Raw genomic sequence first — 19304 nt, 5'->3', positions numbered from 1 at the left:
TATATATAAATGATAAAACAATCAATTAAATTCGTTATAAATAGTTCCAATAGTTCTTGTAAGCAAAGTTATTTTTTATCCATTTAACGAACCAACGAAGAATAATAACATAACCAAGTTTTTTTTTTTTCGAATCATTAATAAGAGACAATTCTAGATGAAAAATATTTCAATTTTTTATGCTAGACATTTCTCAGTATTATTTGATTGAAAAAGAAAATATTTCTCTTCGTTTTTCACATTCAAATGTGAGATAATGTTTTTCATTTCTTTTTTAATATTATGAATAAAATCATTATTTAATCCAATAATATACCATATGCTTATAAAAAATTTATAAACAACTTAATTAGCATAGTCTTACAACCCTCAACCATATGTAGTCCAAGCAGCACTATAAAATTAATTAAAGTACATAACAGCATGGACTGCGATATGCGTTCAAAATGTCGATGTTCATGTGTCCTGCAGTTCACACGATGACGCACAGTTTGCTGCGTTCTTCATCGACCCATGAGCCGAGTGATCCACCGCTTAGAGTTTTATAATTCATTTTTATATAATGTCAATATTGTTTTTATTGAAAGAAATTAAAAATACACCATTTTACTGGCATATATCAATTCCTTCAATAAATTTATTTTTATACCTAAAATAAATGTTGCGAAATGTCTTAGTTTCATATAAGCATTATGTATCATAATAATCTGGTTATGGTTTGCTATTTTGGGTGACACATACTGCAAAATTTATATAAAACATTAACCTGATGGATGACAGGTACAAACATTGTATATTTTAGGTTGTTGCATTAGCCAACGTATGCTCATAACATAGATGAACAATACATATTCGCAACGCGTGTATATTATGGTCCATATACACACAAACTTATTTCGATTACCACATTCAAAATTATTTTAATTTTAATTCGACTTCCACTTTCGAATTTAGTTTAGTTTCTTCGATTTCCATTTTCGAGAATTTGTTTTTATAGGAAACGCCGTTGTTGTAGTAAGTACTGCCACAAATACGCACAACAACATTAATAATGTTAAAGTCTTTTTATGAGGTTGCCAAGCCCCACATATAAATAAAATAAAAGCCATCTACATTTTATTTTCACCTTAACTTTTGATTCCGTAGAATCATTTTGTAATATTTTTATTTTGGTAAATTGTATTTATTTGTATTATAACAAATGTTTATTAACGGTAAGGATATTATACAATAATGATCCTTCCGCAGGTTCACCTACGGAAACCTTGTTACGACTTTTACTTCCTCTAAATAATCAAGTTCGGTCAACTTTTGCGAAACAACCGTAACACGCAAGGCGTCACAGTGATCACGTCCGGAGACCTCACTAAATAATTCAATCGGTAGTAGCGACGGGCGGTGTGTACAAAGGGCAGGGACGTAATCAATGCGAGTTAATGACTCACACTTACTGGGAATTCCAAGTTCATGTGAACAGTTTCAGTTCACAATCCCAAGCATGAAAGTGGTTCAGCGGTTTACCCGGACCTCTCGGTCTAGGAAATACACGTTGATACTTTCATTGTAGCGCGCGTGCAGCCCAGGACATCTAAGGGCATCACAGACCTGTTATTGCTCAATCTCATTATTGCTAGACGCAATTTGTCCATTTAAGAAGCTAGTGTCCTTATAATGGGACAAACCAACAGGTACGGCTCCACTTACATAAACACATTCAAACACAATAAACATTTTACTGCCACCATGAATGAAGGCTACATAAGCTTCAGCACCATAATCCTGAAGATATCTATTTAATATATTTGAGTCTCGTTCGTTATCGGAATTAACCAGACAAATCACTCCACGAACTAAGAACGGCCATGCACCACCACCCATAGATTCGAGAAAGAGCTATCAATCTGTCTTACACACTTATGTTCGGACCTGGTAAGTTTTCCCGTGTTGAGTCAAATTAAGCCGCAGGCTCCACTCCTGGTGGTGCCCTTCCGTCAATTCCTTTAAGTTTCAGCTTTGCAACCATACTTCCCCCGGAGCCCAAAAGCTTTGGTTTCCCGGGAAGCGACTGAGAGAGCCATAAAAGTAGCTACACCCAATTGCTAGCTGGCATCGTTTATGGTTAGAACTAGGGCGGTATCTGATCGCCTTCGAACCTCTAACTTTCGTTCTTGATTAATGAAAACATCTTTGGCAAATGCTTTCGCTTAAGTTAGTCTTACGACGGTCCAAGAATTTCACCTCTCGCGTCGTAATACTAATGCCCCCAAACTGCTTCTATTAATCATTACCTCTTGATCTGAAAACCAATGAAAGCAGAACAGAGGTCTTATTTCATTATCCCATGCACAGAATATTCAGGCATTTGAAGCCTGCTTTAAGCACTCTAATTTGTTCAAAGTAATAGTACCGGCCCACAATAACACTCGTTTAAGAGCACTAGTGCAGGTTTTTAAATAGGAGGAACATATGAAAAAATACAAGTATTTAATCACATATAAGAACTCCACCGGTAATACGCTTACATACATAAAGGTATAGTACTAACCACAATTGTAAGTTGTACTACCCGTATGAAGCACAAGTTCAACTACGAACGTTTTAACCGCAACAACTTTAATATACGCTATTGGAGCTGGAATTACCGCGGCTGCTGGCACCAGACTTGCCCTCCAATTGGTCCTTGTTAAAGGATTTAAAGTGTACTCATTCCAATTACAGGGCCTCGGATATGAGTCCTGTATTGTTATTTTTCGTCACTACCTCCCCGAGCTGGGAGTGGGTAATTTACGCGCCTGCTGCCTTCCTTAGATGTGGTAGCCGTTTCTCAGGCTCCCTCTCCGGAATCGAACCCTGATTCCCCGTTACCCGTTGCAACCATGGTAGTCCTAGATACTACCATCAAAAGTTGATAGGGCAGACATTTGAAAGATCTGTCGTCGGTACAAGACCATACGATCTGCATGTTATCTAGAGTTCAACCAATATAACGATCTTGCGATCGCTTGGTTTTAGCCTAATAAAAGCACATGTCCCATAAGGTTCATGTTTTAATTGCATGTATTAGCTCTAGAATTACCACAGTTATCCAAGTAACTGTTAACGATCTAAGGAACCATAACTGATATAATGAGCCTTTTGCGGTTTCACTTTTAATTCGTGTGTACTTAGACATGCATGGCTTAATCTTTGAGACAAGCATATAACTACTGGCAGGATCAACCAGAATAATGTTTTTCCTTCATATTCCATTCATATTTTTTGAATCGAAATAAGCAATATAATAGATATATGGATTTTTCACTTTATATAATTCCATGATTTTTATTATATTGAATAAAATTCAATATTTCGCCTTTGGGTAAAATTTTAAATATATATTTATAAGTAAAATATCCATTCGATTACGGCCATTTTTATATAGCATTCGTAATCCATAATTTCATTTTTAATTTATACTTGTTTTACCAATATAACAAGAATTTCATATAATTATTGTAATATATATGTTTCTATAATTATATCTTTTTATATATACATATTTCATTATAAAATATCATTTTATTTCCAACATACATAATTATTGTATCCACACATGTACAATTTTTGTTTAACCAATATAAATATTAAGTTAAATCATTTGCATTTTGAAGATAAATTTAAAATTTATCTCTTTTCATATATCTCTCTGGTAATATATAACATAAAACCAAGCGCATATGATAATATTTCCACATTTAATATATAATTTTATATTTCTTTCATAAGAATCCATATTTGTATTATACCGTAACGATATAATAATCCAACTATACGGCAGGTAATAAATAAATATTTGCCTGCCTCCAAAAATTAACGATAATATATGGAAACGATTTGTTATTCTATATATAATAGAAACTTGACTTTTGTTTCAACGATATTATCTAAAAAGCGTATATTCCTATTATCCGCGGAGCCAAGTCCCGTGTTCTATAGAACTGAGAAACAAATTTGTACGGATAATAATATACTTTATTGTATGTAACCAATATAAACATAATCCGAAATAAATATTTCGAATAATGCGGGAGGTCGGCAACCACTGCCTACCTATAGTAGTTTTTGAACCCGCTGTCGTCAAAGCGGGTATTTTCAATTCCGTTTGCCACCCAACATACGGGCTATTCTCTTATATATTAAGAGATTATATGAACATTTCATTTTTTTTTCCATTATTCATATATAATATGATTATTTTTTTCTTTATACATATAATACATATTAATTTTCATATGTTTATTATTTAATTTACTCATATTATTGCCAAAATCATATGAATACATAAGTTTTGAACAATATGAGAGGTCGGCAACCACTGCCTACCTATAGTAGTTTTTGAACCCTCTGTCGTAATTCCGGTCGTTTACACTACTATACCCTCTCCCTATAATGGCTTTTCTCTATAATACTAAGAGAATGTGGGAATATTTCAGCATTTTTTTCCTTATACATATAATAATTAATCATTTTCATATGTATATTATTTAATTTACTCATATAATTCCCAAAATCATATGAATTCATAAGTTTTGAACAATATGAGAGGTCGGCAACCACTGCCTACCTATAGTAGTTTTTGAACCCTCTGTCGTAATTCCGGTCGTTTACACTACTATACCCTCTCACTATAATGGCTTTTCTCTATAATACTGAGAGAATGTGGGAATATTTCAGCATTTTTTCCCTTATACATATAATAATTAATCATTTTCATATGTATATTATTTAATTTACTCATTTAATTGCCAAAATCATATGAATACATAAGTTTTGAACAATATGAGAGGTCGGCAACGGTCTTTCCTCTATAATACTAAGATAATATGGGAATATTTCAGCATTTTTTCCCTTATACATATAATAATTAATCATTTTCATAAGTATATTATTTAATTTACTCGTATATAATTGCCAAAATCCTATGAACACATAAGAGAATACAATATGAGAGGTCGGCGCAACCATAATATAGTAGTTGATGACGAGGTGTTTGGCAACTTGATACAATTCTTTAAAGTCTTTATATCAAAAATTATATGATAGGGACAATATCATATGCGTCACTAAATTGATGACGAGGTGTTTGGCAACTTGACACAATTCATTAAAGTCTTTATATTAATTATATGATAGGGACAATATCATATGCGTCACTAAATTGATGACGAGGTGTTTGGCAACTTGACACAATTCATTAAAGTCTTTATATTAATTATATGATATGGACAATATCATATGCGTCACTAAATTGATGACGAGGTGTTTGGCAACTTGATACAATTCTTTAAAGTCTTTATATCAAAAATTATATGATAGGGACAATATATCATATGCGTCACTAAATTGATCAGTCGCGATCGAACACTCGACGAGTGCAGACGTGCCTGCGGATCGACAGCAAATTGTTAGCAAATTGTTAGCAAATTGTTCACAGTTGTAAGTCCCGTTACTTGTGCCCAGCCACTTCGCGTCGCGTGATCTTGTCGCGCGTTTTGATTGGCCCAGCCAACGTACCTAACGGTAGTTCGCACTAACACCATCGCACACCCGAGTGTGCGTGTTATCAGCGCAAAAAACCCAGTGCTCGAAGCAGCGGTATAATTGCAAAGCAGCAGCCACGTGCTGCCTGGCTCACCGGCTTACGGTGCCCAGCTTCCCCCCCCCCCCCCCTCCTCACTCCTTATCAACTTTGGAGAAGATGGACTGGCAGGCCCCCCCGCGCACCCACAAGCTTGGAACAACACCACGCAAAAAGGCTCTGAGAACACGCAAGAGCAGCTCCAGCAGCGAGGGAAGCACCTCGCATACAGAGCCGGGCGAGATAAAGCGAAAACCGGCAAAGAAAGCACAGGGAGAGGAGCTGGAAGATAAGCCAAGCACTAGCGCAGCTCTGCGCAAGAAGCTCGCCAACAACGCCTTCGCTTTACTCTCGACCGAAGAAGACGAGTACGACCAAGAGAGCTCTGATGACGAACCCGGACCTAAAGATGATTCCAAGCCCAAGACCCCCGAGAAACCAAAGCCCACCCCGAAGACCATCAAGCCACCTCCGATTTTTATCCCCGATGTGACCAACATCTCGGCACTCGTCAAGATGATCACGACTCTTGTAGGCCCGAAGAACAATTTTACCTACAAGACCGTGAATGGCAACAACGTACGTGTCATGATGCCGGACAAAGAGTCCTATACAGCTCTGCGTCTCCAACTTGTGGCCCAAAACAAGAGGCATCGGACTTTCCAGCCGAAAGATGAACGTGCATACAAGGTTGTCATCAAAGGACTCCACCACTCCACCGATCGTGAGGAAATCATTGAAGACCTTCGCAGACAAGGGCACGCTGTTAGAGATCTGCACAATCCCATTGGCAGAAGAACTAAAGAACCGCTGGGAATATTCTTCGCCAACCTGGAGCCTTCCAGCAACAACAAAGACGTCTACCAAGTCAAGCGGATCTGCAGGTCGGTAGTAACCATTGAACCGCCGCAGAAGTTCAACGACGTGCCTCAATGCTTCAGGTGCCAAGGATTCGGTCATACACAGCGTTACTGCTTCCTGGAATACCGATGTGTAAAGTGTGGAGGCCCTCACGAATCGAGGGCATGTGAGAAGAGGGAGGACGACAAAGCGTGCTGCTTCCACTGCCAGGCGGACCATCCTGCGTCTTTCAAGGGATGCCCTGCATACAAAAGGGCCAAAGCACTCGCTGCTCCGAAAACAAGGCCCGTCGCTAATGCTAACAAGGCGCCGCCCGTGGCATCACCAAACGTCACCTCTGGCAGGAGCTACCGAGACGCCCTCAACGGAGTGCACGCAGCACCGCAGAATCCCACAACCCCAGTCCAAACCCAAACAGAAACCCCACACTCCGGTCAGATAGAAGCGATGTTCGCTCGCATGGAAGGAATGATGGAAAGGATGATGGAGCGCATGTTCACCCAGATGACACAGCTGGTGGCCACCATTCTCAACAGCAAGTCATGCAACTAAAGCTCCACCTAGTCGTCTGGAATGCGAACGGCCTGCAGAACAGCAAGGCCATAGTCGAGCACCATCTGAAGACCCACCAGATCGATATCCTACTCGTAGCCGAAACCCACTTCTCCCCCAGATCCCACTTTAATATCAGCGGATATGACCTCATCCATGCAGACCATCCTTCTGGCAGAGCACGCGGTGGAGCAGCCATCCTCATCAGGAGCGGTATTCAATACCTAGAGCTGCCCGCGTTTCAGCAAGACTGGGCACAATGTCCTGTCATCAGGATTGTCAGCCCGCAAGGAGATTTAGACATTGGAGCGGTCTACTTTCCCCCCAGATACCGCATAACAGCATCTCACCTCAGTGAGTTCTTCGAGCATTTTGGGCCCCGCTTCATAGCAGCTGGAGATTATAACGCCAAACATTCTTGGTGGGGATCGCGCGCCAACAACCCCAAAGGGAAAACTCTGTTTGGGTACCTGCAACGCCACCGACTGGACTGCCACTCCACTGGCGAGCCCACTCACTGGCCAACGAATCCCCTCAAGACTCCAGACCTGCTGGACTTTGCTGTGTCGAAAGGCATAGGGCATGCGAAGATCAGCTGCACAACAAATGCTGACCTCCTGTCAGACCACTGTGCAATAAACGTGCTAATCAACACGCCAGTCCTCAGGAAAACCCCGCTCAGAAGGCTCACTGGAAAATATACCGACGCCGCCAAGTTCGCGTCCTGGATGCTCTCCACCGTCAATCCGAACCCCATCCTCAACACACCCAGGAACATTGATGAAGCTATCGGGAATCTCACCAGGCAGATGCAAAACGCTGCGGAATTCGCAAGCCCACCGCCACCAAAGACTGCGAGAACACCTAGCAGGGACCTCCACCTCTGGTCCCCGGAAATTGCGGCACTCGTGACTGAGAAGAGGCGTCTCAGGAGAGTTTGGTTCTTGACGCGCAATCCAAGAGACAAAACAGCGCTCAATCACGCCACAAAGGAGTTGAAGGACAAGATCTCCAGCCTACGCCAGGACTCCTTCCTCAGATTCCTCGAGGAACTCTCTCCCGGGGACCCAGACCACAATCTGTGGAACGTCACCCGCCACATTAAACGACCAGCCAAAAAGGTTTCCGCAGTGCGCAAAGCAGATGGATCCTGGTGCCGTTCGGATGCTGAAAGAGCAGAAGCTTTCGCCGAACACCTTTACAACGCCTTCTCTCCGTTCGACTGCTGCACTGCCGAAGAACATGCTGAAACAGCCCGGTTTCTCAATAGCCCAAGCTCTCCCGGTCCCCCGTTGGAACCAGTCGACCCTGAGGAAGTTGCGCAGGAGATTGCTCTACTGAAGAACAACAAATCTCCAGGCCTGGATCGTATAGATGCGGCGGCCCTAAAAATGCTCCCATTCCGCTGCACACAAATGCTGGCCAGCATTTACAACAGCTGCTTCCGGCTAGGGTACTTCCCGGAAGAGTGGAAAAGAGCAGAGGTTATTGTCCTCCTCAAGCCTGGTAAGCCTGAAGCCAATCTCGCCTCCTATCGTCCGATTAGTTTGCTGGCAATCCTCTCCAAAATACTCGAAAGAGTATTTTTGCGCAGAGTATTGCCAGTACTGGATGAGGCTGGTTTGATCCCCGATCACCAGTTTGGCTTCAGGCGCTCCCACGGAACACCAGAGCAATGCCACCGGCTAGTCGAACGGATCCTCGAGGCATTCGAGCAAAAGAAATACTGCTGCGCTGTAATGCTCGACGTGAAGCAGGCATTCGACAGAGTTTGGCATCCTGGACTCCTCCATAAACTCAAATCCTACCTCCCAAGCCCCCATTTTACCCTCCTCAAATCCTACACTGAGGGAAGAGCATTCCAAGTCAGATGCGGAAGTGCAATAAGCCTACCCAGACTGATCAGAGCTGGAGTTCCGCAAGGCAGTGTGCTCGGACCAATACTGTACACCCTTTACACCGCAGACCTTCCCATAATCCCCTCCAGGAACCTAACTATAGCGACTTATGCAGATGACACGGCTTTCCTCGCCTCCTCATCCGACCCACGAGAAGCCTCCGAAACAATCCAAAGGCAAATGGACGCGCTACATCCCTGGCTCAGCAGGTGGAACATCGTAGTGAACGCGGAAAAATCTACCCAAACAACATTTGCACTAAGGAGAGGAGACTGCCCACCGGTCACGCTAAACGGAGTCATCATTCCCAACGCACCCGCACCCAAGTACCTAGGACTTACCCTGGACCGCAGGCTCACTTGGCGTCCCCACATCGTCAGCAAACGCATACAGGCCGATGCGCGTCTGAGGCAGATGCATTGGCTTATTGGGAGAGGGTCCAAGCTAAGGCAGAACCACAAAATCCTGGTGTACAAGGCAATTCTCAAGCCCATCTGGACCTACGGGATACAGCTATGGGGCACGGCAAGCCACACGAATCGCCTGCGTATACAGCGGTTCCAGAATAGGTGCTTGAGAATTGCCTGTAATGCGCATCCCTACCACGAGAATGTCGCCATACATAGGGAACTTGGAATCCCACAAGTCGCTGATGAAATCTCCAGGCTCAGCGAGAGATACCTGAAAAGGCTCGAAAACCACCCTAACCACCTCGCCACCAACCTGTTAGACAATAGCCAAACAAGCAGACGTCTCATGAGGAGACACCCTCTCGATCTTCCACAACAATAGACAACACATATAAAACCCGCCACAAATACATGTACAATAGTATCCCTTAAGCTAATGTTCCCCCGCAAAACCATTTAATTATTGTCCACTAGGACAGATTTTAAATAAATAAACGCACGCTAAAAAAAAAAAAAAAAACTAAATTGATGACGAGGTGTTTGGCAACTTGACACAATTCATTAAAAGTTTTTATATTAATTATATGATAGGGACAATATCATATGCGTCACTAAATTGATGACGAGGTGTTTGGCAACTTGACACAATTCATTAAAATTCTTTATATTAATTATATGATAGGGACAATATCATATGCGTCACTAAATTGATGACGAGGTGTTTGGCAACTTGACACAATTCATTAAAGTCTTTATATTAATTATATGATAGGGACAATATCATATGCGTCACTAAATTGATGACGAGGTGTTTGGCAACTTGACACAATTCATTAAAGTCTTTATATTAATTATATGATATGGACAATATCATATGCGTCACTAAATTGATGACGAGGTGTTTGGCAACTTGATACAATTCTTTAAAGTCTTTATATCAAAAATTATATGATAGGGACAATATCATATGCGTCACTAAATTGATGACGAGGTGTTTGGCAACTTGACACAATTCATTAAAGTCTTTATATTAATTATATGATATGGACAATATCATATGCGTCACTAAATTGATGACGAGGTGTTTGGCAACTTGACACAATTCATTAAAGTCTTTATATTAATTATATGATAGGGACAATATCATATGCGTCACTAAATTGATGACGAGGTGTTTGGCAACTTGACACAATTCATTAAAGTCTTTATATTAATTATATGATATGGACAATATCATATGCGTCACTAAATTGATGACGAGGTGTTTGGCAACTTGATACAATTCTTTAAAGTCTTTATATCAAAAATTATATGATAGGGACAATATATCATATGCGTCACTAAATTGATGACGAGGTGTTTGGCAACTTGACACAATTCATTAAAGTCTTTATATTAATTATATGATATGGACAATATCATATGCGTCACTAAATTGATGACGAGGTGTTTGGCAACTTGATACAATTCTTTAAAGTCTTTATATCAAAAATTATATGATAGGGACAATATCATATGCGTCACTAAATTGATGACGAGGTGTTTGGCAACTTGACACAATTCATTAAAATTCTTTATATTAATTATATGATAGGGACAATATCATATGCGTCACTAAATTGATGACGAGGTGTTTGGCAACTTGACACAATTCATTAAAGTCTTTATATTAATTATATGATAGGGACAATATCATATGCGTCACTAAATTGATGACGAGGTGTTGGCAACTTGATACAATTCTTTAAAGTCTTTATATCAAAAATTATATGATAGGGACAATATCATATGCGTCACTAAATTGATGACGAGGTGTTTGGCTACAGGAAAAAATCATTTATTTATCGAATCATCAAGCAAAGGATAAGCTTCAGTGGATCGCAGTATGGCAGCTGCTCAACCACTTACAACACCTTGCCTGTTACAAAAGTCGTTTACAATTGATTCTAGGCTTTGTCATTGTATTAAATAATGCTTTTATATGTAACTAGCGCGGCATCAGGTGATCGAAGATCCTCCTAATTTACTATGTTACAAATTACATTGGCATCACATCCATTGTCGTTTATAAAATAAATTATAAACTTTAAATGGTTTAGAAGCCATACAATGCAAATTGCCCCTTATTTATCATTGCAGTCCAGCACGGATACGACCTTAGAGGCGTTCAGGCATAATCCAACGGACGTAGCGTCATACCACTGTTCGCTCGAACAAGTATTGTGCCATTGGTCCGTACCTGCGGTTCCTCTCGTACTACGCAGGAATGCTGTCGCAACAACGTTTTGTCATTAGTAGGGTAAAACTAACCTGTCTCACGACGGTCTAAACCCAGCTCACGTTCCCTTGCATGGGTGAACAATCCAACGCTTGGTGAATTTTGCTTCACAATGATAGGAAGAGCCGACATCGAAGGATCAAAAAGCGACGTCGCTATGAACGCTTGGCCGCCACAAGCCAGTTATCCCTATGGTAACTTTTCTGACACCTCTTGTTAAAAACTCTTTAAACCAAAAGGATCGATAGGCCGAGCTTTTGCTGTCCCTGTGTGTACTGAACACCGAGATCAAGTCAGCATTTGCCCTTTTGCTCTATGTGTGGTTTCTGTCCGCACTGAGCTGGCCTTGGGACACCTCCGTTATTATTTGAGAGATGTACCGCCCCAGTCAAACTCCCTACCTGGCAATGTCCTTGAATTGGATCATACCTGAGTAATTGGAGTTATACCAAATTTTCAAATCAAAAATACATAAATGCATCGTTTTATTAAAGAATTTGTTTGCGATTATATAACAAACTCGTGATACTTTGATCAAGAAGCTTGCATCAAAACCCAATACCATAAGATATAATAAATATATCCGTATAATGGCTAGGAAATGATACACGTTCCATTTAATCAAGTAAGTAAGGAAACAATAAGAGTAGTGGTATTTCATTGACGATACCAAACCGAGGTCTAATATCTCCCACTTATTCTACACCTCTTATGTCTCCTTACACTGCCAGATTAGAGTCAAGCTCAAAAGGGTCTTCTTTCCCCGCTAATTATTCCAAGCCCGTTCCCTTGGCTGTGGTTTCGCTAGATAGTAGATAGGGACAGTAGGAATCTCGTTAATCCATTCATGCGCGTCACTAATTAGATGACGAGGCATTTGGCTATTTTTTTTTTTTTTTTGATCGCGGAGGTATGGAAATCTATCGAAAGATACTAGGGCTGCCAACACTGCGTGTGGTCAGTTTTCCTAGCATGCACGATTCATTGCTCTATCTGAACCGAAGTTCCGCAACGCCTACGTACTAAAACCATCCTCATAGCCATTTATATATAACCATTGTTTTGCGATGTTTATGCCTTTATTGATGTTATGCCAAGACAGCAAGCAAATGTTTTGAACCAAACGTTTTAGCTAAGTCCAATCTCGGGAAAACCCGCTCAGGTACATGAACTGTTTAAAACAACCGAGACTGCCTCTCATAACCTGGACGCTAATGATATGACTATCATATTTGCTGAGGAGACCCTTTGCTATCAATCTTTTAACGGATTGACCACTCCAGATCCCCCTCCAGTTCAGGGTGGCAGAATGGAATTCAATGTCACCTGCGGCTTCGAATCTGCGACGCAATTCAGTTCGTATGTCCGGTCTGTCGTATCTATTGATTTTGCGCTGGTGTGCATCATCCATAGAGTGTCCGTCTGTCACAATTTGTATGTCGATCACATCAATGTGATCTTGTCGTAGTGCCACCAGGTCCGGTTTATTAAGGCCGGATTCGCACTGCAGACTTGGTTCAACAATGACCACGCAGCCTCTCTCCTCAAGTCCCCGCTTGATTCGATTTACTACGCAGTTGTGTCTAGCTACGCGCCTCCCATGCGATCGATAACATTTTTGCATTATGTGGTTTGTTGTTTCGGGAGCGTCACATCCTGCACGACACTGTCGTTCCAATTCGTGCCTTCCCCTTGTAGTACGAGACTTCGTGGGTAGGGCATTTATCCGCAGACGAATACCGTCTATATATTCCTTTCCTGTTAGTAAACGCGTGGGTTGATTAACCCACCCGTGTTGCGGTCCCCAATGGCCCGCTTCACGGAGTCCGCTGCCATCAACTGAGAGGTACAATTTGTTCGCCCAATATTTTTCTATTGCCGGACGCGATAACAATTCATTTTGTTCAGCTAATAATCTATCTCGGGCCCGTTGTTTTTCGGCTTCGAGGAAAGAGCTGGCTACCTCGTTTTGCGTGAGGTGAGGCCATTTAATATTACTCAATCGTCTTAGCCTTAACATTGGAGCTACCCATCTTAGTGATGGAATTCCGAGACCTCCACTTTTTGGGGGTGCATGAATGAATGCTATCGGCATATCCAGCGGAAGATTTAGCCATCTTCGCACATAGTATCTTATTAATTTGTCAGTTTTTCGTAGGACGCCTATCGCCACACTCCCAAGGGCTAACTTGTGATAGAGCTGTGGGATAAGGACAGTCCTAAGGGCGAACATCCTCTGTTGTGGTTTGAGGGGGCCTTTGTCAATCTTTGTAGCTTTGGACCAATGTCCTCGGCCGGATTGCATCGAACCCTCCCAGTTGCAGTGAAGTTGATGCCTAAGTACTTCCACTCGTCCGTTCGCTTCAATGATGGAATCTCTCTCGAGCCTACGTAGAAGCTCTGTGCCTCTAGCACGGTACACTTCTGTTTCGGCTGGCCCTTAATGCCAACGGTAAAACATTTGTCGGCATTAAGTTTAAGGCCGACGAGAGATAGAAAATCCAACGTTCTGTCCAACAATACTTGAAGTCCCATTCGAGTTTCAGCAAATAGTACCAAATCATCTGCAAACGCGGCCGCGTTAGTAATGGCATTTCCGACTTTGGCACCAATTTCGCTGGGTAGGTTTCTAAGTAACCTGTCCATTACCAAGTTAAATAGAATAGGAGACAAAGGGTCACCCTGCTTCACTCCTCTAGCAGGGACGAATTCCTCTGAACTCCAACCGTCCCCATTGAGACTGGTACCGCCACCCTCGTACGTATTCTGTACGTAGTCAACGAAGCCCTTTGGCGCACCATAAGCACGTAAGGTGTCATATATAGATGCATGCGATAAAGAATCGAATGCCTTGCTTACATCTAAATTAGCTATGTAGCAAGATCTAAAGTGCTTATGGCTATGCCTCAAGACTAAGTCAACTATCGTCGCATTATCGGCACATCCGTCGGTAGGTAAGAAGCCCCGCTGGCGCGGGTCCCAATTGATTGATGAGTTCAACCGGGTTGCCAATATGGCATTTAGCTGTCTTACCAGGACTGAAGGCACCGATATTGGACGAAAGTCTTGCGGTCGCTTCGCCGTCACCGTTTTCGGGATGAAGACGGTTCTGGCCAGTCGGATAGAGTGTGGTAGATTACCGCACCATAGAATTAGGTTCATTATTCGCAACATAATACCTGACGGCACCTCCCTGGCAGATTTTGGAGTTATCCCGTCAGGCCCCGGAGATGAAGATAATGAGATTCTTGACGCCCGAAGGTCATGCTCCGTAATAGCAGACCAAACCCTCTCAAGCGAGTGATCCATTTGTATCACTTCTCCACTGCAAGAGCTTGGGCTAGGCTGAGTCATTACTTCTCTCCAGTAGGGAACCATTACTTCTTGGCTTGGCATTACCGACTCATCAGTTCCATTTAGCAAGGACTTGATGCATCTTCCTTTATGCTTATCCCAGTTACGCTGGACGACAGCATACTGCTGCCTTCTGCTTTCTCTCCTATTCCGAGGTCTCCGAGGAGGTCTCGTCAGCGTGTGTCGTACACCCTGTGCCGGAAAAATTCCCAGGAGATATAGCGATAAGCATTGGAGAGTGGTTTCCTTTCCCTCGAGCTCTGCCCTGTCAATGATCGTTTGTAGCTCTTGGGCTCTCCATTTGGAATGGCATTCTACGGGGCTATACCCACGCAGTGTCCGCAAAATTTCCCTGTTCGACTGTTCGAAGGGAGTGATTGGAGTTGTTTCTGATGTTGTTACTTGGTGGTTTTGCTCACTTCTACTAGGGCGGCGCCTTATGGTTAGATTTGCAACTTCCGGGACGAGAGCAGATTGCCCTCTTATCTGCTCTATTTTCTCCTTATAATCGCCCCTCTGTCTTAGCTTTTTGATGGCTTCGACGCTGCGGTTTGCAAAATACACCGCTAGTTGCTTGTTCATGTGTTTATGTCCATTTGCTGCGAGCTCAACCTCCTTTCTCGCCATCATCCACTTCTCTTCCTCACTCCACCTTGCCTTTATATCGACACGTCGACGTTCTTCATCAAGTTCGTCTGGGTGCCGAGATCGCATGTGAACACCGAGTCCTCTCTTGCTGTTAAAGGACCGGCCACATACTGTGCAGGGAACCCTAGATAGAGTAGCCGCTGCGTTTGGTTCATATTGGTCCTCCGGGAAGATATCCACGGAGGGTCGGGTCGTCATCAGATTGTGTAAAGATATCCGAGGCTCGTTATTTGTGTTCGTAGTTCCAATATGAGTAAATTTCCTCTGGGTAACCAGCCCATCGGAAAAAGTTTTTGCCGCTCAAATTAGCTGCTAAACAAGTTTAGCATTACCGGGGACCACCACGAGGAGGTTTTGAGTCGACTTGAGTAAAGGAGAGACTTGTGAGTTACAGAGTAAAATTCCCCTTCCGCACACCATATGATATGACTTACGAATTACAGAAAAATACTCCCCCTCTGCTCGCAATTACCCAGATCCAGATCCCCCTTAAGAGAGTCATAGTTACTCCCGCCGTTGACCCGCGCTTACTTGAATTTCTTCACTTTGACATTCAGAGCACTGGGCAGAAATCACATTGTGTCAACACCCGCTAGGGCCATCACAATGCTTTGTTTTAATTAGACAGTCGGATTCCCCAAGTCCGTGCCAGTTCTGAATTGATTGTTAATTGATAATCGTTATAATTGATAAGAACTAATTGGTTTAACCCAAATAGTATTCTTAAAAATTTTAGCAAGAAAGTTCCACAATTGGCTACGTAACTAAACTATCCGGGGAACAAGTAACTAACATAAATGCTAGAAACTCTATTTACCCAGAACGAGCACATAAACCATGTTATTGTTTCCCAATCAAGCCCGACTATCTCAATCTTCAGAGCCAATCCTTATCCCGAAGTTACGGATCTAATTTGCCGACTTCCCTTACCTACATTATTCTATCGACTAGAGACTCTTCACCTTGGAGACCAGCTGCGGATATTGGTACGGCCTGTTGAGAAGTTTGCGTGTCCCCACCATAAATTTTCAAGGTCCGAGGAGAAAATATCGACACAACAGTATATGTCATGCTCTTCTAGCCCATCTACCATATCTCTCTGCGAAAGACTTCCATGGTAGTACGGCTATAAAACAGAAAAGAAAACTCTTCCGATATCTCTCGACGGCTTCTTTATGGTCGTTCCTGTTGCCAGGATGAGCACGAGGCCCATATTTAATAACAAACGGATACTCAACAGGTTACGGAATTGGAACCGTATTCCCTTTCGTTCAAAATTATTCAAGTGTATTATATTCGCTTTGTTTATATAGTTAGGCATTTTTGTTTTACTTGAAAATTTTCGGCTTTCGCCTTGAACTTAGGACCGACTAACTCGTGATCAACCACTGTTCACACGAAACCCTTCTCCACTTCAGTCCTCCAAGGTCTCATTCGATTATTTGCTACTACCACCAAGATCTGTACCAATGGCAGCTCCATGCAGGCTTACGCCAAACACTTCTACGCATACCATTGTACCTTCCTACTCACTAAAGTTTCAAAATTTATATCACAAGTAATATAAATCATCTACTTTAGCGGTAATGTATAGGTATACAACTTAAGCGCCATCCATTTTAAGGGCTAGTTGCTTCGGCAGGTGAGTTGTTACACACTCCTTAGCGGATTTCGACTTCCATGATCACCGTCCTGCTGTTTTAAGCAACCAACGCCTTTCATGGTATCTGCATGAGTTGTTAATTTGGGCACCGTAACATTACGTTTGGTTCATCCCACAGCGCCAGTTCTGCTTACCAAAAGTGGCCCACTGGGCACATTATATCATAACCTTGAACTTCATATCAAGAAAGTTAAGGTTCTTACCCATTTAAAGTTTGAGAATAGGTTAAGATCGTTTCGACCCTAAGGCCTCTAATCATTCGCTTTACCAGATAAGATTATTTTATATAATATTAAAATGCACCAGCTATCCTGAGGGAAACTTCGGAAGGAACCAGCTACTAGATGGTTCGATTGGTCTTTCGCCCCTATACTCAATTCTGACAATCGATTTGCACGTCAGAACTGTTTCGGTCTTCCATCAGGGTTTCCCCTGACTTCAACCTGATCAAGTATAGTTCACCATCTTTCGGGTCACAGCATATATGCTCAAGGTACGTTCCAGTTAGAGGCATAAATAATATAAATATACATTATACATAACTATATAGAACGCCCGGGATTGTGTTAATTAGCTATAAATAGCTAAAAAACTAATCCCATTATTAGTCAAGTTAATTACGCTATTAGGTTTACATCCCAATAACTTGCACATATGTTAGACTCCTTGGTCCGTGTTTCAAGACGGGTCCCGAAGGTATCCTGAATCTTTCGCATTGTTAATCATACAAGAGCATATAATAAACACAAAAATCAATGATAATTATGCCATTATATAATTCCGAAAAATTAACGCTCTGTAATAATATAAATCTATCAGCACTTTATCAAATTAATAACATTTATTCTGTGTTAAAATGCAAGCAATTTAATTGGAATAAACTATAAGTTATATTTTATGATAAATTTGGGATATGCTAATAGATTACAATGTCCTTATATGGAAAAATGCACATTATTCTTAATAATATTATTTAAATATTACAATTTAATGATGAATTTTCCATAACGGATATTCAGGTTCATCGGGCTTAACCTCTAAGCAGTTTCACGTACTGTTTAACTCTCTATTCAGAGTTCTTTCAACTTTCCCTCACGGTACTTGTTTACTATCGGTCTCATGGTTATATTTAGTTTTAGATGGAGTTTACCACCACTTAGTGCTGCACTATCAAGCAACACGACTCTTTGAAACATCATCTAGTAATCATTAACGTTATACGGGCCTGGCACCCTCTATGGGTAAATGGCCTCATTTAAGAAGGACTTAAATCATTAATTTCTCATACTAGAATATTGACGCTCCATACACTGCATCTCACATTTGCCATATAGACAAAGTGACTTAGTGCTGAACTGTTTTCTTTTCGCTCGCCGCTACTAAGAAAATCCTTGTTAGTTTCTTTTCCTCCCCTAATTAATATGCTTAAATTCAGGGGGTAGTCCCATATGAGTTGAGGTTGTATATATAACTATATTTTGCCATAAATTCTTTATATATAAATGATAAAACAATCAATTAAATTCGTTATAAATAGTTCCAATAGTTCTTGTAAGCAAAGTTATTTTTTATCCATTTAACGAACCAACGAAGAATAATAACATAACCAAGTTTTTTTTTTTTCGAATCATTAATAAGAGACAATTCTAGATGAAAAATATTTCAATTTTTTATGCTAGACATTTCTCAGTATTATTTGATTGAAAAAGAAAATATTTCTCTTCGTTTTTCACATTCAAATGTGAGATAATGTTTTTCATTTCTTTTTTAATATTATGAATAAAATCATTATTTAATCCAATAATATACCATATGCTTATAAAAAATTTATAAACAACTTAATTAGCATAGTCTTACAACCCTCAACCATATGTAGTCCAAGCAGCACTATAAAATTAATTAAAGTACATAACAGCATGGACTGCGATATGCGTTCAAAATGTCGATGTTCATGTGTCCTGCAGTTCACACGATGACGCACAGTTTGCTGCGTTCTTCATCGACCCATGAGCCGAGTGATCCA

General features: G+C 41.2%; 2 non-coding genes and 2 pseudogenes across 2 annotated transcripts; all 4 read right to left on the bottom strand.

Moving 5' to 3' along the window:
* Nucleotides 1-363: 363 nt before the first annotated feature.
* Nucleotides 364-542, bottom strand: LOC120285559. Its single transcript, XR_005544818.1, has one exon. It is a non-coding gene; the product is annotated as a 5.8S ribosomal RNA (ribosomal RNA).
* A 689-nt stretch (nucleotides 543-1231) lies between these two features.
* LOC120285565 lies at nucleotides 1232-3226 on the bottom strand. Its single transcript, XR_005544820.1, has one exon. It is a non-coding gene; the product is annotated as a small subunit ribosomal RNA (ribosomal RNA).
* A 7956-nt stretch (nucleotides 3227-11182) lies between these two features.
* On the bottom strand, nucleotides 11183-18743 carry LOC120285561 (annotated as a pseudogene).
* Nucleotides 18744-19137: 394 nt separating this feature from the next.
* On the bottom strand, nucleotides 19138-19304 carry LOC120285564 (annotated as a pseudogene; the record flags this gene model as incomplete).

Source organism: Drosophila simulans, unplaced genomic scaffold (genome assembly GCF_016746395.2).
Source record: "Drosophila simulans strain w501 unplaced genomic scaffold, Prin_Dsim_3.1 Segkk48_quiver_pilon, whole genome shotgun sequence".
NCBI lineage: Eukaryota > Metazoa > Arthropoda > Insecta > Diptera > Drosophilidae > Drosophila > Drosophila simulans.
The sequence above is the reverse complement of the archived record's forward strand: the minus strand, read 5'-3'. Positions and strand labels throughout refer to the sequence as shown.